General features: G+C 44.7%; 1 protein-coding gene across 3 annotated transcripts in view; it reads left to right on the top strand.

The window, feature by feature from the left end:
* The first annotated feature begins 406 nt into the window (after positions 1-406).
* RAI2 (retinoic acid induced 2) overlaps positions 407-21030 on the top strand; it is a 138338-nt gene continuing 117714 nt past the window's right edge. For 2 of the 3 annotated variants that reach the window (XM_080377153.1, XM_080377154.1), the window contains exon 1: positions 407-21030. This exon is cut by the window's right edge and continues 70026 nt beyond it. The gene's annotated coding sequence lies outside the window, so the exon portion shown is untranslated. The other variant, XM_080377152.1, reaches the window with a different exon arrangement.

Here is a 21030-nt window from a genome sequence, read left to right as displayed (position 1 = left end):
ACTGAAATGAGCTGGGCTTGCAGAGAGCCGCATGCCCAGAGTGCCTCGACAAGCTGGAGGTGCCCCACACGCAGCCATACCCCACTCTGGACAGCCTCGACCCACTGACAGGCTGGGCCAGTGAGCCTCTGCAGCAGCTGTGGGGGCTCACCAAGCCGACCTGGGGCTGGACCCCTGGCTCACTGAAAGGCCCCAGCCCTCGCTGCAGAGGGGCAGCAGGTCTGACTCACACCCACCCAGCCCAGCAGTTCCCCTCTTCAACCAGGAGCTGTGGCAGCTCCCCGACCTTCCCCTGCAGCACTGGCACACCCCATCAGAATTTAGGCGTTGTTTTTTTGTTTAAAAATAAAGCCGGCAGCAGGTTCCTGTGGCAGCCGCACACACACACACACACACCCAGGTATCCCTGTCTCACCAGTTGCCATGCAAGGGGACCTGCAGCACCAGCCTGCCGGTGCTCCCCAGCCACTGTCTCTCTACATTCCACTAATGGCAGTGCCTTCCCCAGATGACTGAACACCATGTGAAATTAATATTAATAATGACAGGAGCAAGAGTGGGGCAGTGTCTCCTGCCCTGCACACACAGGCCACCTGCCCATGCTGGCCTGTGGGCTCCAGTGCAGTGGCGGCTGCCCTCAGTGGCCATGGGAGCTGCCCTGCCACCTGTCCTGAAGGGTTTCCCTAAGGCTTCTCTCCCCACACCCTGACATAAGTATGGTCTCCTCACACACTGAAATACAGCCACCTCTGGAGCAGCTGTCCTGCAGCTGCTGTCACCCAGAAATTTCTACCAAAAGCTGTTTCCAGTGGCACTTGCCCTGGAGTACGGAACCACAGCAGGGCGCTTGTGCACACAGCCTGTGCCACCTTCCTTGCTTCAAGCCACACTCAGCTGGAAAGCTGAAATGTCACTGACTAGGGCTCACAGGACAGGGGTGGTGGAGAATTTTGTTCCCCCACTCTGGAAAGTGTGGGCCAGCTGGGGAATGTGGGCCAACACAGCTCAGTAAAACCCACGCCCTGGCCACCCGCCATCTTCCCCTGGTGAATGAGCTGCAACACACTCAAAAGTTGAGGAGACCTGGAGATCCAGCTATACCTGTATCTCACAAAACTTGGCAGGATGGCTGGTAAAAACCTGTGAAATATGTTGAGTTTGTTTTGGTTTTTTCCCATTCTGTTTCCACTTCTTGTTCTGGCTCTTGGGCTCCCTGCCCCTGTGCAGCGTGCCTGAGCGGGTCAGGGCTCTGAGGACGAGGCTGTGGCAGAGCCCTGAGCCTTGCAGGGTGGATGTCAGGCTGAGTGTTCACACAAACGCTGTGCTTTTCCTAGAGTGACGTCAGGCCCTCTTTTCTGCTTGAGTTGTAGTAAAAATAAATACAGCTAGAATGTGTGGGCACAGTTTGGAAAAGGATTAAGGGGACGTTTCAACATTGGTCTCACTGAAGTGGAAATGATTTCTGATAGCCAGCTGGAAGCTGGCAGAGGCACTAGGCTGAAGTTGAGAGTTCGTGCAGCTGGGGTTTCATAATATGAAATTGCTAGTCTTTCATTTATTACTTGGGTCAGATCCTAAAATCTTATTTGTATGATTAGTCCCTCTGGGCCATATCCTTATTTCTCTTACACCAGGCTGACTCAGAGGAGGGGATGTCTGTGAGGCAAAGCCTTCTCATTAAAGGGTCCCTCCAGAACAGAAAAATAAAAGACAGCTATGGTAATGTCCTGTAGCCTGCAGCTGGGAGACATGGACCAACACAGAAATAAGATACACACTAGTTAGCTCTCTCCAGCAGAACTAGCACAGCCCTCCAGAGCCCTCCACTAGCTCCTTCTTCAGACGAGGGTTCAGTTCAAGTGCCTGGTACTAATCATCCAGGTCATTAATTTTTTGGGTCCAATTTACCTCAAAACCTGCTCCCCTCTCCACACTGAGCAATACAAAAGCCATTACTAGGGAAGCATTTGGTGCAGAAATGGCTGACTCAGTAGCCTGGCTTCTTTGTCTGAACCCACAGCCAGATGCCCAGGACATCATGGGGTTCCTTCCTGCTAGTTTGCTGCGTGACACTCATTTGGAGTGAATCAGCCCCAAACTTTCTGTGACAAAACTTGGGTAACACGCCAGGGTAGTGCCATCCAGGCTGTGTGGACCAGACTGTAACAGATCGGACCCTGCTGCACAGTCCTACAGTGCTGTCCCAGCAGGCCTGGCACCTTACACCTTCCCTCAGGCCACATCCACATCCCCACTCCTCACATTCCTTTGGATCCAGACTACAAAGCAACTGTTCTGGAGGGCTGCAACACAACTGTCTCATTGATTTGTGCTCTTCAGACTGCCCTGCACCTCCCCAGCAATGCCAGTAATACTGATGAACAGACCAGTGTGTCACATAGTGTGGGCTCAGCCGTTTTGCTGCAGACAGAACCACCCTAGAGCAGTGTGGGCAGACGATGCTGCATCATGCTTGGCCTGGAGGACAGGGGCTGCTGGCAGAGCAGGTGCCCTTACCAGTGCAGTATCACGCTCATTTTGGATTTGGAGAGAGGATATACCTGGTGGGAGCCCAGGCATGGGAGATCTCTCCAAGAGCAGAATGGCGGGAGGAGTGTGGGGAGGCTTATCTACTCCAAGCGTTAGCCTGGTACAGAGATACCTGAGGTCATGGAGACCTAAGCTAGTCCATCCATATGGTGAAGCACAGATTTGCGAGCTCAGACCCCCATGCTGCACAGGCAGCTGAGCCCACTAGGCAGGATTTATTAACATGGGGGCGGTAGGAAAGCAATTCCACCAAGCTTGATTCTGGAGCTGGAGGAATCCAGCACAAGTGCCCTTGTATGTGCCCCTCCTGCATATCTGATCTTGTGCCTATCTATCTCCCACGCCGACAGTCTGGGGCTCCTTGCACCTGGTAGAGTAGACTCTGCTATATTTTGACTCCTGAGCCTGTGCCTTTATCAGCAATCTCCTGCAATAACAGCTGTGGAATGAAAAGGCGGGGAAGGAAAGGCAGGAGGAGGAAGATGAAGAGGAAGGAAGTGGCCAAGGTCTTTGACATACAAAATGAACTCAAATGAAGGCAGCCTGCTTTCTGGACTGTGTTCATGCTGTATAAATATCCCCAAGAAATCAGAGATGGGGAAAAGACTCTGGAGCAAGAGCCTGCAGAATCAAGGCTGCAAGGGCATGTACAGTGTGCACTTATTCAGGGATGTGAGAGGCTCCGGGATCCAGGGCAGAAATTCTCCAGCAGAAACGTTACGCTGGGGGGAATCCACCAATTACTCCTGTTAGCACCTGCAAGCATACTTTTTAACAAAGCAGCATTCTCTCACTTTGTGGAAAGGCACAGCACATCCCGCCGGGCTAATTAAATAGCAACCCCTCCCTTACAAATAAGGGCACTGCAGTGGGTGTGCATGAGCTCAGCCCCTGCGCACAAAGGGCAACCATTCCCAAGTTGGATTCCAACAGGGAAATAAAAACTTCCAGCAACAGGGATTTGCGCTGTGCCTGGTGCCACAGCTCAGCTCACTTGGCAAAGTGAGCCCTCCTCTGCCTCCCACCCAGCCAGAGCAGCTGCGTGGTGCACTGCCCCCACCAAGCCCGCATCCGCCTGTCCGGACTTCACGGGAGCAGGCAAGCTCCGCTGGCTCCTTGGCTCAGCTTCCCAGGCCCTGCCTAATTGACAGCCAAGGTGTGTGTAACGCCATGTGCCACAGAACAAGTTATGTTTGTCAACCTGGAGGCTTTTGTGCAAGTCCTATAAAACACTGGCAAAGCATATCCAGCGCAGCATGGTTTGGTGTACAGTGCAGTGATGTTGTCCGCACCTGGACACCTCTGGGACCCATTACCATTGCTGAGGGTGGGATAAAAAGTACCTTGTTTCTTGACTGCATTTTTGAAAACTGAGAAGACTGCTCAGGGATTTCTGAAGCTTGAGTTGATTAGCAGTTAATGATGTGTGTCCTGAAGAAAAAGTAAGATTAAATATTGTGCTCATATTGAGCAGGGCATTTTAAGCTTGAGATTTACAGCTATTTTGTTGGTATTTCATGAAGTGTTTAGGTCTGCTCAACTCTTGCTTATACAGCCGCTCAGTATTTTGAACACTCATTTTATGCAGATAGAACTTAAACAACCGATGATGTATTAAAGCATGTAAGTGTACGTGTTATAGCTGCATGCTAAGTCTCAGGGAACCCTATTGGAAAACAGGCACCTAGTGGGATGGGAGCAACTTCTTCGGTAACCTCCAGATCTGTGCTCAAGAGCTGCTGGCTCATCCCAGGGCCACCCCAGTCCCAGCTGCCTTGCGGCTCAGGCACTGCACCTTCCAGCCTGGGAGACATGCTGCAGCAGAGTTTGCCCTCTTTTTGCTTGTTGCCTCAGCCCTCACCACTCTCTCTTGACTCCTCTCAGCTGGAGTTGTCTTATACTCAGTTTTGCAGCACCGCACAGCCCTGCCCTTTCCCACATGTTGTATTTCTGAGTTATGTTGCCCACTTGTGCAGGCACATCCCAACTCAGCTGCCTGGGTGTCAACCCTGCACCGTTTCTGCCCATGGACCTTAGAGTGTGGTGCAGCTTTCCTGTGGGAAGCTACCATGCTCTTACTGTTTACCTGTTTTGATGCCTGCCTTCCTGAAGACCTGCTTCTGTCACTTTTCCTCCAGGGAATCCCATCGATTTAAAAGAAAGGCAAAGAAGAAGGAGGTGGCATTGCCTAATCTCTTAGAAGAGAAACAAATTATGCCTTCTCTCCCTTTCTAGGCGTTTGTCTCCATAACAAGATGAAGGTGTGCTTATAAAGGTGTACAAGAGCAGCAAAGATGCAGTGGAACAGGCTTCAGGCCTCGCTCATGAGTCTTGGGAAGGCAGTTGTGTTGCTGAGCTGTTCTGATACCTGTACACCATCCTTTCACTCCTGTTACCCAGGCTGAGTAGATTCAATGAGGCATAGATGTGCCCAGCCATGCTACATCCATAACTTCATTTTGCTGTGGAGACATACTGCAAGATCAACACCTAATACATCATGCTTAGCAAATGGTGAGTGACAATACAGTGCATAAGATGAGGGCACTAATTTTTTTCCCTCACTTGGGGAAATTCCCCTCACACAGTATCGCTTGTGCAAAAGGGTAATTATTTGCCAACATATGAAATGTAGCCAAACAGACTAAGCTGGACAAAAGCTTCAGGTCCTGCATGGCTATTAAGAGTTTCCAATTAATTGAACACTCGACTGATAAATGCACACAGCCTCATTTGGGTAGGTATCTTGTTAAAAGCAACCCTTCTAGCCTAGGGAATCTCTAGGGAAATAATTGATAGTGCAAGCCTGTGATGTATTTTACAAAATATGAAATGTTTATGTCAGGCTAAAACTAGAACTGACTGAAAGAAATGAAGGAACACATCTCTCAAAAATTCTGAATCTGCATGTACAAAGTTGTTAGTCTTTAATACATATGAACTGATAAAACTTGTACTTCCAGTTTGCTGCACACACAGACAGAAAAAGCCAAGTAACTGATGTTGCTCAGTAGATGCCCTGTTTTGCTACTGTCTTTGGTGATGTGGAGCTTGTACAGATTTCGTTACCAGGATAGCTGCTAAAACCTTCCGAATTTCTCTCCTCCTCTCTCACTTTCCAAATGTGAAGCTCAACTTCTATCTTGCCAGAGGGACTATAGCTCACATTATAAATTGGCTTTGCTCCCCAGCCTGACTAAACCCACTCTGTGTGGCCAGGGGGATTAGCAGAAGTCAGTTTAAGTGATTCTTTTTTAGAGGTAACAGGATGCATTGTATGTATGTGAGCCTTCCGAGACAGCTTAGCAGAAGCACAGCAGCGCTGCCGACAGGGATAATAGCACTGCTAATAGGTATGGCACATCTTCCAGATGCATTCAAAATACTGATGGTTGCATCTCTTTTTTTTCTTTTTTCTTTTTTTTTTTTTTTTCCCCAAGTGATAAACACCAGTGAAAACCTATAAAATAATATTTATTTTCACTAACATCCTCTTGAAGGAAATGTGACTTAGTCTACAGTTATCTGCTAATTTGGGAGAGAAAGGTTGTTTTAATGCATTGTAAAACAATCATTTGAATTGCATTTTAGCATTGGTTTTCTGTAAAAGTCTGCTAAAGGTCATGTTCCTACTTACTGTAGGACTATATCTGGTGTATATCCAGATTCACAAATAGCTAAAGAATAAAAATTCTTTCTTTGGCAGCTGGAACAAAGTGTTTTAAGCAAAATCATGTGTTTGAATCTACGTCCAGATATGAGTCTTACTAGTACAGGTCTGGAAATTTCTCCTACAGTCACATGTACATTGCAAACCCTGTATTTTAAACTTAGAGCACTGGGCTTAATTTGGATTGCTTTGTTCATACAGAAAAAATTATAGATATTCACAAACATGACCCTTGGATCATTCCGCCAATAAAGTTTTAATCTAGAAGAATAAACATACATGGCTAACTTGATTTGGCTTTCTAGAAGCCCCTTTCTTTAGGCAGACCTTTCTACCTGTAGAGTTGAGGATGGGACACTCCTTCAAATGGCAAACTATTGTACATGTCAGAGCTTGAAAGCATTTTGAAAGCAAAAGAAAGTAGAATCACTTCAAATGGTATCACAAACTCTCTTCCTTTTGGATTAAAAAGTGGTCATGACTTTCTACTGATTCCCTGTGAACATGTTTATTGGCTGAGAGTTTTACTCAATATTTTGACAGAATATCAAAATTGTGGTGGCTTCTACCTGATGACTCTGTGTTGCACAAATTTCATGGGTCATATATTAAGATTATTTTTTTTCTGCTTGGATGAATAAAATGTCTTGTATAAGAAAAAAACCAAACACCACTAGTGAATGAGGTGCTTCTGGCACAAACACTTGGAGGACTACTCATTCATTCTTAAAATTCATGCCACTTTCCCACACAAGGGTTGTCACATACTTGGCAGTGATCCAAATAGCATAAAACATAATCTAGGAATAAAAGCAACTGAATGCAGGTCTTTTAGCTGCAAAACATTTACAGATCAGATTCTGAAAAAATGTATTTTCAGCCATTTCTATTAAGAGTGTTTGCTGTAAAACAAAACCTACTTACACAGATGGCTATATGTTAGTCCTCCTGGGCTTTTTTTTCTTTTAACCCTTAACTCCTATATTTTATCTTCTTTTGTGGGTTTAAGTCAGACCATCAGTGTTATTTTCATTGAGCTGTTTGTGTTCTAATTAAGCAATAAGGAGCAGAGCCTGTCCTGGGGATTAGGAGTGACTTGGAGTGTTGACGCAAAGCTGAGAGCCATTAGTGACACCTGGCCATTAATTCCCCAGGAGATGCTAGTGCCAAATTCATCAGGGCCGTTTCTAACAATCCTTGCTGTTTTCTTAATGGGGAAAAATATATTTTTGAATTTTGGAAAGTACTGGGGGGCAGGCAAGATTCCTACAGTTTACTATTGAGGAGATGACAAAGATAAAAGGAATATGGATGACTACAGTGGTGTCTATAGGAAAATATTGTCTTATTTGTCAACCCACACACACATTCCCACAGCAAGTAGATATTCAAAATACAAATCTGTGGGAAGAGGTAGGAGACATTTTCAGAGCTACCAACTTCCAAAAACCCAAATTTAATAAGACAAACCAAGCTGACTTCCAAATGACACAACACTTGCTGTTTATCAATTTTTAACCACTCCCATTGCTGTTGCTCGATAACCATATAGAATGATGATATGAAAAGCTTATCCAATTAACTTATTTATGCTTTACTTGGCAGAGAGGGAATGGTGGGTATAGCCATCTAAGCACTTTTGCATTCCTGCTGGATATATATTAACCATTCCCATCCCTCCCCCACTCTCTCCTCCGTGCTATTACAGCACCTTCATCTGAGACAGCCTTGCATCGCTTCTGGGAGAACACTTTCACTAAATTCTTACAGGATATTAATGGACATTCATGTATAGTATTGCCATATGAATGTTTCAATGACCTAGATAAATGTGCATAATTTCCTTTGTGTGTAATGGGCATGAGTGTTTAATTATGACAAGTTGTGACTTTTGTAGTTTATCTCAGCCCCCCAGGGAGCCCTTGAAAATGAAATTTCCTATTCTCTGGAATGCAGCGAGTGCAATTTTACAATAACCTATACTAGGATATCATAATCCATGTTGCTTCCCCCTTTTCCCTCCACTTAGTGTATACAGAGGAGTACAAACTCTGAAACTCGAGTTTGTGTGAGATGGTGGGTTTGTAGAGAAAGCAGAAGGTTACAAATGAAAGAAAGATTTAACGGACAATGGGCTCCAAGACAGCAATCAGGATGATTTTTTTACAAGTCACTTAGATTACTGACCACACATTAATTCCGAGGTTAACTCCATTGCTTAAACTAATCACTATTAATCAATGAAGCTGTTAATCAAATTGCTGAGAGCACATGACCAAGTAAATTGGACAGTCAGATAATCTCTTCGTCTGACCAAAGATGCAGAAAAGTTTGTGTCCCCCGTCAGAAAAATGAGCAATGAACTAATTAGTTTGCATGCCATCTGCAAATGATGTCTGTTTACAACAGCACTAAACCCTGCTATGCCTTAGTTTTTTTGGGGGTCTTCTTACCCATCTCCTACCTTTCTGCCAAATGCATGCTTTTGCTCTGCACTTGCACCCTCTCTCTCACACATATGCACATGCAAGAGAGGATGGAAAAGGCTCGCAATGGAAAGGTTTCAAGTGGAGGATTGATGGCCAGTGATTGTGAAGCCAAATCACTCACTATACTTGCCTTGCACTACACGATTTCCTGCTGTTGTTTCTAGTTACAGTAGATAATAAAAACTGTTACAAAACCCTCTTAACAAGAAAACAAAACACAGATGGCATGTTGAATGTAAAGCATCTGGGGATGGCAATCGACTCTGGCCTCAAAAGCTATTTTGTTCCATCCCAGTCTTCTTGAGAAAGTGGGAAAGGGACGGCAGGAAATGCTGTGTGAGCTGCTGAAGCGAACCTTGCCAGCTACCAAGAAACTAACCCTATGCTGGGAAGTAACTGGGTCTGCGGGAGGATTGTGGCTTTCAGGAATGCTTAGGGATAATGCGTAGTGTTATTATGCTCTTATCTCTTGAGGCCTTGGTTGGGAGAGCCATCTCTAAGATGTTTGTTCCTCAGATTGATAGCCAACTATTTGAGGACCTGCATAGATACTCCTAAAAGAAACAAAATGTGGTTATTATTTGTGCTATAAATTCTGAAAATGGAATAACAGTCAAGGCTTAAAGAGCAGATGATGCCTTACAGAAAACTTTTAAAAACATCGCATTGAGAAATATTTATGTCTTGCATCATATTTTAAGTCTTTCTCCTCCTTTGTTCTTTGGTAATACAGATAGCGAACCAAATCTGGAAATCAATTACACAGCGTATGTTTGGCATAACTTCAGTGACCCCTTTTGTGTTCGTTAGCCTGTCTTTACAGCCCAGTGCTACAGAGATCAGCTGGGTTCAGTTTCAATGCAAAGGTTCCTACAATGAATGCATTCAGCTATTCCCGGGGGCCAGCCTCGGAGAGTGCTACCTGCTGGGGGAATATTACCCATTTGTTTGTAAGAACATGAAAACAGATAATGACAGATAACAAAATGGCTATGTCCTTGTCCTTGTTGGCAAGTGAAAAGCAATGGAGCGTATCTTGGGGAAGATTTACGCCAAGATGCTCTGGTTTTATTCCCTGGTGTAAGCTGATGCAGGTTGTGTGGGCTGCTGCAATTTATGCTGACTGCTGAGGCCTTCTTTTCCAGCAGACATGAATTTCACTGAGCAAGAGAGCGGCTTCCACATTTGCTGTGTTGGGTGTCTTCAGGCCTCTGGGGTCTGGACGGAAATGATTTACTGATGATAGGTGTCAACATCTTGCATTTGGCCACATATTTAGGCGGCTCTTTCTGGCTCTTTTCCTCCATGGGGGCTGCCAGTATTGCTCTCAGGTGGTCCAGAGTCAGCTCAGCAAAAGCCATATGATGCAGAGTAGACTGAAATCTGGGGTACAAACAAGAGGCTTGACTGCATATTTCTTATGTGACAGAGGCCTAACTTCGCTGACACTTTTTTTGTTCATTAGCCTGTCTTTACAGCCCAGTGCCACAGAGATCAGCATGGTTCAGTTTCAATGCAAAGGTCCTTGCAGTGAATGCATTCATCTATTCCCAGGGGCCACCCTTGGAGGAACAATACAGAGATATGAAATCTGGTGGACAAACAAGAGGTTCAACATTGCATATTTCTCTGTTCCTACTGACACAGTTCCTCTCTCGCTGGACATACCCTGAATGCACCACCATGTCTGCGAGTGGCTTGCCATGCGAGAGGAGACAACTTGATGACAAACAGATTGAATGCAAGTCACAAGAGTGGCTTTGAAGTGGCTTTGAAGCTGGCATGGATTTTGCTTGACTAGTTTGGGTATGGAAAATTCATGGCAGATATATGTCAATGTGCTGAGCATAGCAGAAGAGTGAGCGGGTTTCATATTTTGCTGAGGACAGCTGACACTTCACTGGCTTTGTGTATGTCTGGAACAGCATCAGCCTAGAGCTCACAGTTATTTTGAAGATGAGGGTGTTATCTTAATCAGCATACTAACTGTGGTGTTACTGCTTCCCAGTGACTCCAAAATATCAGTTCATCACAGTTGCTCTGGCCATGAGGCATGTTTCAGGCTCTCTTGTTTGAGCATCACATGTAGTTTTTGAGAAGCAGAAGTGTCTGTTCTGAGTATAGAAAACAGTTGTTCTATGCATTTGCCTGAAGGTGCCACTTAAAATTTTCAGTGATAACGGCATTGCTGACAGTCACAGTAGCCTCCCATTCACCAAGAGGCCAAGCGAGGGTGCCATCTGCCAGAGGGAACCTCTGAGGGGCTGCTTGGAAGGTCATTACAGCAGAGGCTGAGCAGCACAGTGAAATCCAGCAAGAACCTGTGACTCCTTCTAACCATGTCCTGTGTAACCCTGTTTCACAGAAGTAGCTAACCCGAGCGGCCAAGTGGATCGTGGTTGAGAAACATTGTTCCTGTCAGTTTGTAGCAGGGCATGCACCCACTGGCAGCTCTTTGAACCCTGTCCAGCTTGTCACAGAAACTGGTAGTCAGAAGGAAAATAACCTCAGGACACTCAGCGAGGGCTGTGACATACATGTCCAAGCTTCCCTGCTGAGATAGGGGTCTGTTGTGAGGTGACACTTGCCCCTGTATGAGTTTTGTGAGGACGTTGTGCTTTGCTGCTGACCAGTCTCTGGTGTGGGAGCAGCTGTCTGGGGGTCCTACAGTGATGCTGCAGAGAGACATAGGGGCAGCAGGCAGCCACGTGAACAAGGCTTGATCTGTTTGTTCACTGTGGACTGTGGATTCCCCCATGAGATGGCATGTGCCGCTCAGGGAGGGAGCGCTACAAAAGCATTGATCCCCTGCACCTGAAAGGGCGGTTGCAGGCTCCTGGGAACACCAAGCTACAGCCAAGCCCCAGGCCAGGTCTCTCTGACGCCCCAGCACTTCCCATAGGGTGCATGTTGTCAGAAAAGCCTTTTCATGTTTCTTGGCAGGCAAAACACTTGTGGGCCGAGAGTCACAGATGGAAGCCTGGGTGAGCAATGTGAGCATGCAGGGGCTTTAATGGCATATGCGGCCAAGCATAAAGGTTAGTGAAGGCTTCATCTGCTCTAGGAGATGGGTTTGGAGGTGGGGTGAGCTAGAGTGAGTGCAGTTGGTGATGATCTAAAGAAGAGGAAAGGGCGGTTTTGGTCTTACTTCAGCAAGGCAAACCTGGGTAAGAAATGATCTCTGGAGAATCCAGCGCCTGTCCATGCAGTTGCCAGGTGCATACCTGCACAGGGCTTTCTTACAAGTGCTGGAGGCCCCTAGGCACTGCTGCAATGCACACAGCAGCCTTCCCTGGGACATGCAACGAGTCTGCTCTTCTTGTGCCTTTGCTATAAAGTTTCTCTGTGTGCTTTCACGTCAGCTGTGAGGTTGCACAGGTGGTGAGGTGTGTCTGGTGTCAGACCTTCTGCATGCACTAGAAGGCCTGAAGCACAGTGGTCCAAAGACCCGGTCCTCTGGGCACAGCCTTCTTACACTCTGCAGCACCAGTGCAGCAGGGTTTCCTCAAAAGAGGACAAGGCCAAAAAGTCTATGTGGAGGTTAGCAATGAAGATGGGAGGTACGCTTGGCCTCAGGCATGGCACTCAGGCACAGGTCCAGATGATTGCAGGCATGTCACCTCACTCACACGGAGGACAAGGGTTTGAAGCTGAGTCTGATATGCTGTTACCTCATCCTTACCCTTCACATTCCTTTTCTTTACCTCTTCTGTCATTTTGGATCTTTTCTCTGCTGCCTCAGCTCTGAAAAATGTTTCAGACACAGGTTCATTGGAACTGTATGTGTGGTTTGCAGTGCTATGGTTGGTCTGATCAAAAAGGTGGAAGTTACTGGAGAATTCAGAAACATTATGAAGGAGCATGGACCCTTGGCATTTATTCTTCATGAGGCCAGACAGTGGCTTAAAACCTCACCAGTACCTCAGGAGACAGGTACTACTTTCTCCTCCTTGTCGTCTGCTTCCCCAGTCTGCCAAGCACTCAGCCTGTTCCTTGGAATTACCCAGTGCCATTAGACTCATCGCCAGCTCTGCTCTCCTATATACTCATCTCATGGGCCCAGATCTTAAAATTACAGTACTTACATGAAAAATACAAAGGTTGGCATGACGACGAAGCACTACATTTAATATTGTAGACTAGACATACATATGTGTGTATATATATGTAAACAAAAACAGACCTAGTGTTTTGTGGTGCGTATTTTCAGCAGTCTGCCCACAAATTCAGAGATGGCAGATGGTTGGTCTCTCAGCAGGATAAGAATTAGGATTATTTGGGTACCTAGCTGTTCCCTGATGCATATTCAGTTCAGTTTAATGCTAATTCTGATAGCTTTTTAAACCTAGGATATTTTATATTCTTTGATGTGAATGCTGGGTTCGTTCTTGACTTTGCTTTTAAAAGCTTCATGTGCATGCATGTGCATGTGTTTGACGAGGATAGCAGCACAGGCTAAGGAAGAAAATGATACTGTGTGAACATGCATTATCCTCCTGGCAGGGAAATGACTTGCCCCTGAGGGTTGTGTCGGCCTTAGGCATTTAGAGAGTGAGATACCTGGAAATTTTGCATTGGAAGGCTACAGAGACCAGGAGGGATAACTGGGAGGGGCTGGATGCCTAGCTGTGGGCTGGAAAGCAGACAATTGAGGACTAGAACTAGGCAGACCTGTCTACGGCAGAAGGGGATGAAGCACATGCAGGGGCACCCCTCCTCCTCCATCTTCAGAAGGCTGTGATTGCCTCTGTAAGGAGTTATCAGTCCAAACACTCCAAATATTTTGCTGGGAACTATGTTTTACTTAATTGAGCAGAAAATAAAAATTACATGGACATGGAGGGTTTATAACAATGCAGAGATGGGGTGAACACGTGCTTCTTAAAAAATAAAAGCCAGCAGTCTCATTGCTACATCCAGTACTCAGGGTGTAAAATATTGACATGCATTGCAATGGCGGGAGCTAGACATGTAAGGTCTGTTTTATTCCCTCATAAAGTATTTAAGCCAATTCTGACTTGAAGCTAATTCCTTTTCCCTTAATTGTTACTCAGACAACAGGAAGCCAAAAAATAAACAAAGAACAGCACAACAGGTTCTGTCGTAGATATGCACCATATTTTCCCCCAGAGATAACTGGACTAGGTTCTGATGTGCTTCACTGACATGGGAATAATGGCATTTGGTTAGCAAAGCTGTACGACCTATTTGGCAGCAAGACTGTGCACTTCTTCGCAGGATCATGGGATAGTTGAGGTTCGACAGCACTTCTGGAGCTTGTCTAGTCCAGTCCTCTTACTCAAATGGCTTTTTAGATGCTAAGTGTGTATTTCTCACCTTGCAGGGCTTTAAGCTTTAGCAATACATGAGCTGAGAGAGAGAAAAAAAAGACACCCCCCTCCAATTTGCAAAATACATTAATTTTTCTCTCTTTCTACCAGAAGGATGAGAAGCAGACAGAGCTCATTTTGTAATCTGAAAAACTTATTATGTCCTAAAGATTCCTCTGAGGGTGAAATTCTAGCCATTCTTTAAAATATTGTAAACCATACATATTCCTAGTGAACTGTATGCAGCGAATCGTATTCAGTGAATGAAAGAGCCGAGCAGCACCACACTCAAGACAGGGGGCAGAACTGCCTCTCTGCTCCAGTCTTTTATACAGACACTGCCTCTTTTTTTCAGTTATTTCCTGGATAATAATGTCCTACATAAGTGGCTCCTTAAGAGGCTGCTGCAGCTATTCTCAAGTAATAACCATGCATTGTACGTTTTCTGTCTGAGAGCTGGCATTAGGGAAAGACCACACTGACCATCGGTGGTGTGGCTCAGCAAGGAGGCTGCGTTAACATTGCTGGGGGGCTCAAGAGTGCTTGAATGCCCAGGTGCTGTGATCTTCAACTAAACATGCTGGCACTGCATTAAAAGGGCTCTGGACTTCTTACATTTCATCTGCCCTACCTGTTTGAATGCAAAATACACTTTTCATCACATCCTCTTGCACTCAGACTGTCGTGATCCATTTTCCACTGCGTGCATCCAGATGGCTTTCACAGGTTAGATTTCTCCCACTGATTTTTTTTCAATACAAAGATGTTACTGTTTACTTTAGGCACTAAGAGTGCTTAACTGGGATATTATTTTCTGCTGAAAGTTTTACTTTCCTAATCATGGCTGAGTGACTTTTACAGACACATCCTCAGCCACTGAATCATGGCTCAGCAGCTTGGCAGTTGTCTCCGTTCTTCTGAAATATGGAGCCTGCCATGGCTGTTCACAGAGACTTCATGGTCCTCTGGGATGACCACAGGCCCCAGTCCTCCCCCTATCTGAAGCATCGTGGCAGGTGACGGATGACCTCTCTTGGCATGCGTCTGAAGTGCCTCACTGCACATTCTCAGTATCACAGGGCCCACTGACTACTACCTGATCATGTCTCCACATCAAAACCTGCTGGGTCTGGTGATGTGCTGCTGGTAGTGTGGGAAGCTTGGTGGCTCTGCCTCCCTTTAAAGAGGCCCATCAGCTGAAAGCCAATAGCGCGTGTGTCTGATGACAGGGTGTTTTTTTCAGTTGTGTCCTCCTGTTCCATTAAGTAGTTACTGAAATGTACGATGCATTCAGCTTTTTTCATATAACACTCCATAATTGTATTAATAAAAGGTATTTACCCTTCATTATTTTCATTCTCCAGAGGATTACCCAAGACAGGATATAATTAATCCAGATGCTCATTCGAATCCAGGGAGGTTGTGTGCAACAACCACTGTCTTTACTAAAAGTAATTGCGCACATTCACCACAGTCCAACCTCTGTGGCATTTTAAGATGAGCATGTCTAATTCATGAAAGGCAAGAATTGGTTATTATCTGTATTATCTGTAGCACTCTGGCTTAATTAAGAGTGTTAAAGAAAGATAAAAGGTAGGAGAGAAATGCAGGAAGATGAAATGGTTTGCCCAAGGTCACAGAATGGAGATTAGCACCTGGGTCTTTACTGTCCCAGTCTAGTGCCCAGTCCATTAGATCAGATGGCCTCCCAAATCACCCTTCCTGAAGATCACCCTTGAACACCATGTAGGCCTGTCGAGGAGAAAACCAAAAATGTCTCAGTGTAGTCTGATAAAATTATAGCAATATGCAAGATATCACTGGAATTCATTAAAAAGAATATTTATTGAGAAGCAATGTTAAAAAGGAAACATTCGCACTTTAAAACAGTCAAGGCAATGAAAGCTTACACCTTGCTTCAATTTGGAACTCATATTTTTGTAAAACTAATCAATTAGATCATGCTCCTAATTTAAAGTACTGATGCTTTCAGCTACATTTCTGAGCTAGGAACAGGCTTTCCAGGATTCACAGCTTCTGAAATAAAAATAATTGATTTCCAAGGAATGTAAAGTGCTAAGGAAGTAACCACTTACCAACCTATTCATCCAGGAGCAGTTTAAGGAGCAGCTTTACATCTCCAGGCATCTGCAAGATAGAAAAGGATACAGTTCATTAGCAGACAACAAGGTTAACTCTCAGGTTACAGCTGAAAGGAAAAAGCAAACTTCGTGGGTATTTCAGTAAGGACGGCAGCATGACCCACATCCCTTCTGAGCAGTTTTTATTCAAACTGCCCTTGGCAGTTCCTGGCCTCTGCCTGTTCTCCCCCACACCTACCACCACAGTGGATGCCAAGGGGCTCTTGGAAAGATTAGACCTGGGTCTGCGGCCAGCTCCTGCATCCCTCTGAAACAACATGGTGAAGGGAGCAACTGAGGGATGGAACGCTGGGCCTGATGGCAATCTCAACATGGGCAGTAACCACTAACAGCTTTAAAAAACCAAGCTTCTACCTCCCAAATTAAAAAGACAACAGCTAACATAGTGTTAGCATTAAAAATCAGTGCTGTTCTCAAGCATTTTCAAGGAAATCCAGATGGCAGTTTTCCAACATAGGAATTTCTGTTGGAAAATGTTGCATTGCTGAAACAAAAATCTACCACTTCTGAGATGAAATTTCTGCCCAAGCTGTGGAGGGGCTCTGGAACAGCCAAAAGCCCTGCTCAGGGCAATGGTCTGAGAGACTGAGGTAATTTCTAGATGGTATGGATTGAGCTACAGACTGAACCAAAGCCAGCCTAAAGGGGCTAACTCAGAGTATCTGTAGGGACAACAAGGTGTGATTTGATTTGAAATTGTCACACAGACCTGTGTGAGCTGGATGTTTAAGCTCCCATTTGCAATCAATGGCAATCTAGGGCTTGGTACAGTTACTTAACCACAGTTGTCCAAAGCTGTTTGCAGTATCATAGGTTGTCTGAGACACCTATGTGAGGCTGGCAGATATGGCAACATCTGTGGGTGACCTGTGCCCTTCTGGACCACCCGCTGGGGTCCTGCTGTCCCTATGGTATCTCAGCTGATGATAAACACTAATATTTAGATAAGAGTGGAGCCTTTGGCTGCCTTTTAGACACTCTGATGAGGACACTTGAAGTTAGACCGTCTAGGTCTGCAACACCACTGTGGGCACACCTTTCTCTCAAACACAAGCCCTGTTTGATGTGCCTATCTCAGAAAGTTCTGTTGCCCAGTGGGGCCAGCAGTTTGGGTGCAGCTTTCTATTGACACAGCTGTAAAACCCGCCTGTTCTGGCAGCAAGGTAGATCCTGTGGGGCTGGGGCTCTCCGCCCTGCTTTTCACAGCACAGCATAGATGCATCCTTTGTTTTAAGCCTCTTGTTTGAATCAAGCAAAGTGAGGCCTTGAACTTTGGGCTCCCTTATCCCTGGCACTACCCACACGCTCACATCTTTGCTTCTGCAGGCTCTCTGGAGAGAGAAGTCACCTCCAGCACTCAGGGTACAATACTAAACCCCACTTCTGCAGCTCCAACCTGAAGTGTTGTGTGCCATCTCAGTGGGATGGGTCAGTTTGTCTCAAGCCTCTGGAGTCAGTGGAAAGGATCCATTAAAATGTATCAGGCTGTGAAATTCCATCAGGTTTTTAATTGGAAATGCAAAAGAAAGGATAGGATTCACGTCGCCTGATTTTAGTGGGTGTCTCGTGTAAGTGACTGTCAAGGCATTTTATACCATATGGGAAGATAAGTGCCTCCAGGGGTTAAATCATAATGTTTCTGTCTGCCTTACATTATTTTTTATGCTTAAATGGCTATCTATTTCAGAGGAAGGGAAGAAGGCAAGTGATGGGAAAGTTCATTTGAAAAAGACATCTTATATCTAATGGGCTGGGTAGGCTAATTCCCTGCTCTGCTATAGCAGCAAGCCCGCAGCTTTTCCATCTATTGCCTCACCACCACAGTGCAAGCAAAGACTGCCCTTGAGCCTGCTAAAGCCAAACTGCTTGGCAATACTGAACAGCTCACGCTTCACGAATCTTATTTTGTATGATCAGGATTCAATTCAGGATTCAATTCTTGCTTGACTTTAATAGGGGACAGATTTGAGTCCTACAAGATGGTGATACAAAACTGCACTTCAGAGCTTTTGTACTTGGTGAATGTCTTTTTCCTGAGAGTGGCTTTTAGAATCCAAAACAAAGAGAGATTAATTTGAAATTTAATGGGTCAAGCTGAACACTCCAGGGATTACGCTGACCTTGAGAAACTTTTCCTGAGACACTTGTGCTAAAGACTCATTTTGTCACTTCTGCACTTCCCAAAACCACAAAACCTCTTCCTGATGTTAACTGTAGCTCCCGTCTCAGATCCATATACACCCAGCTTTTAATATTCTCACAAGGTCAAGATTTTCTAACTGAGCAGAAACTGGCCTAGATAACCCAGTAGACTCTCCTCAGGAATCACTTTTTAAATCCCTCTCTTCAGCAAAAATCACCAGAGTCAAACCATTGTAAACCATTAGAAATGACAGTATGTACACAAATACTGATTTTTCCTAGGACTTTGCTTTTCCCCAGATGTGCTTGTGTGATCCTTTGCCAAAGTGTCACTGTACTCCCATGTTTCTGGATTAAATTTTTTCATACTTTTCTATTTCCAGCATTAATTTCTTCAAGGCATTTGAAGTGGGATTTGAAGTTGGTCTGACAAGACTGTCAAACAAGTGTTTGTGTTTTGCAACATCCTGTAACATTATAAAATACCTCAAGATATAAAGTACCTTTAGATACTAACCAGTGGGCACCTAATGATATCCTTCAGCAACAAACCAGGTATCAGAACACACACTGAACACAAAGAAAAAAATGGAGCTGCATGTTTCTTCCAACCAGCACACAGGAAAGATGGCTAACCTCACTGCACCTGGCTCAGTCCTGACCTTCCTGTCAGCGTGGATTTAGGTGTGTATGCAGGATTGGACCACCTGCCTCTGAAGGAAAACATCAGTCAGCCTCCCCTCCAAAACAGCCAAGACCCTCAATGTGGGAGCACCTAGTCTGGGCATAAGAAAACAGCACTGAGATCCTCAATCTTGCTGATTGAGAACAAGGATTCAATAAACTCAGCTCTTCATTGTCATTCATGAGTGCCCTTAAAGCCAACACACTGATAGTTTTCTTCTGGAGCACTTCACCATGCTAGAATAGAGGAAAATTAGGGCAGTCATCATACCTCTCTTCAAAATGAAACATGTGAAACCCACCTGGTGGCTTTCTTTGTCAGGGCGTCTGGCAAAGCAAATGTGCAATAGCTGTAGTAGGTGTGGGTTTTACAGATTTTCCTGTATTTCTACATGCTACACTCACAAGAATACTAGGGAGACATGAGCTAAACAGTGCCCTTGAGAAGGGGATACATATCTGCCTAGCAAACTCACTGTAAATCAATAGCTAGCACTGGACCAAGACAATGAAAAATACCACACCTGCAGGAGAAACCTGCAGTTTCTGTAGCAAATGAAAACAAATTAAATTATTGATAAGTGATCTGTGTATTAGAAAGTGATGCTGTTGTGAAAAAAATAGAACAAAACAAAACCCCACAACTCTTTAACTGTGACTGTCCTTGTCCTGTGTCCTGTTAATACATGACAAGGGAGGCCATTATAGCTTTCTACCTGACTGTGGCCAGGCCTCAGCTGGGTACTGAATCCAGGCCTGGGGGCTTCAGGTAAAGAAAGATACAGATCCATTACAGAGAACACAAAGTACAAAAAATAAGGTTGGGAGACATCTGGGAAATTCGTCATGGGTGGGTGGGTGGATGGAAGGAAGGGAGTGAGGGAGGGAAGGAGGATGGGAGGGAGGGATTGAGTTGTTTGTTTCCTTAAAGGGAAGACAGGGATCTCAAGAGTGTTTTAAAATGTGTATAACTTGCTACAGGTAGGATGTTGCTCATTTCTTCATCATGACCAAAGGCAAGACAAGAAATTATCAGCTTGAATTGCAACATGAGAGATTTTAGGTTAAATGTAATGATTGTTAAGAATTGGCATAGGCTACTGAGACTGACTGTGGAGTGTTTCAGGGCTACACAAGACACACATCTCTCAGTAATGGATGTTCACTCCTGCCTGAGGATAGGAGGATGGATTAAAATTAGCTGATCTCCTGAGGTTTAAGATAAGACTATGTTCATATGATTCTGCAAAATCAAAACCAGGCAGTTTGCAAAAGAGATGTCATCTCAAACCAGTATCTCTGAGGGATCCTGCTATTCCACTGTTGCTATTGGTTAGTAATATTTTAGGCCAATTAGTTGCATCTGCAATTATTTACACAAGTTAAGCAGACATACAAAGCAGCATGTGACGGGGATTTTTTCAGCATAGTCTTTGTTTTAAGCCAATCAATTAATTTGGCATCTAATCTCTGTTCCTCTTCTTCCCTGGGACTAGTTTAAATATTTGAACATGTTAATAAAGAATTTGAAATAAAAGCTAGAACACACATTTCGTTATACATCTCTTTGTTTTGCAGAAATGTACTTTGATATTTTGTCAGTTATTAAACAGCTTTTCCCAGGTACTTTATCTACGGCAGTATTAAAGGCAAGGTCTTGTTGAAATAAGAAAAATTTACACAGAAGCATGGAAACCCACTTCTGCATTTCAGGATAAAGTTCCTGCCTCAGGATGGAACTCAGAATTTTATTTCAGAAAGATAGGTTGGTTTTTTCTTGAATAGTTAAACTTTTTTCTTTTATAGCCCTGGGGATATGCAGGGGATTTTTGTAGAAGGGTTTATAGAAATGCTTACAAAGGGTATTATTTTTTAACAGCTTATATTTGTTTATTCTTTGAAGGAGTGTGTTTCTAAGGTTCAAGAATTCTGCAGCTCAGATAATGAAAAGTAATTACATCATAACTTGTGATTTGATAACCATAATCTGAAAATTTGTAGGA

This window comes from Falco punctatus (assembly GCF_963210335.1).
Source record: "Falco punctatus genome assembly, chromosome: 2".
Taxonomy (NCBI): Eukaryota; Metazoa; Chordata; class Aves; order Falconiformes; family Falconidae; genus Falco; species Falco punctatus.
This window is presented reverse-complemented; position numbering and strand designations above follow the sequence as displayed.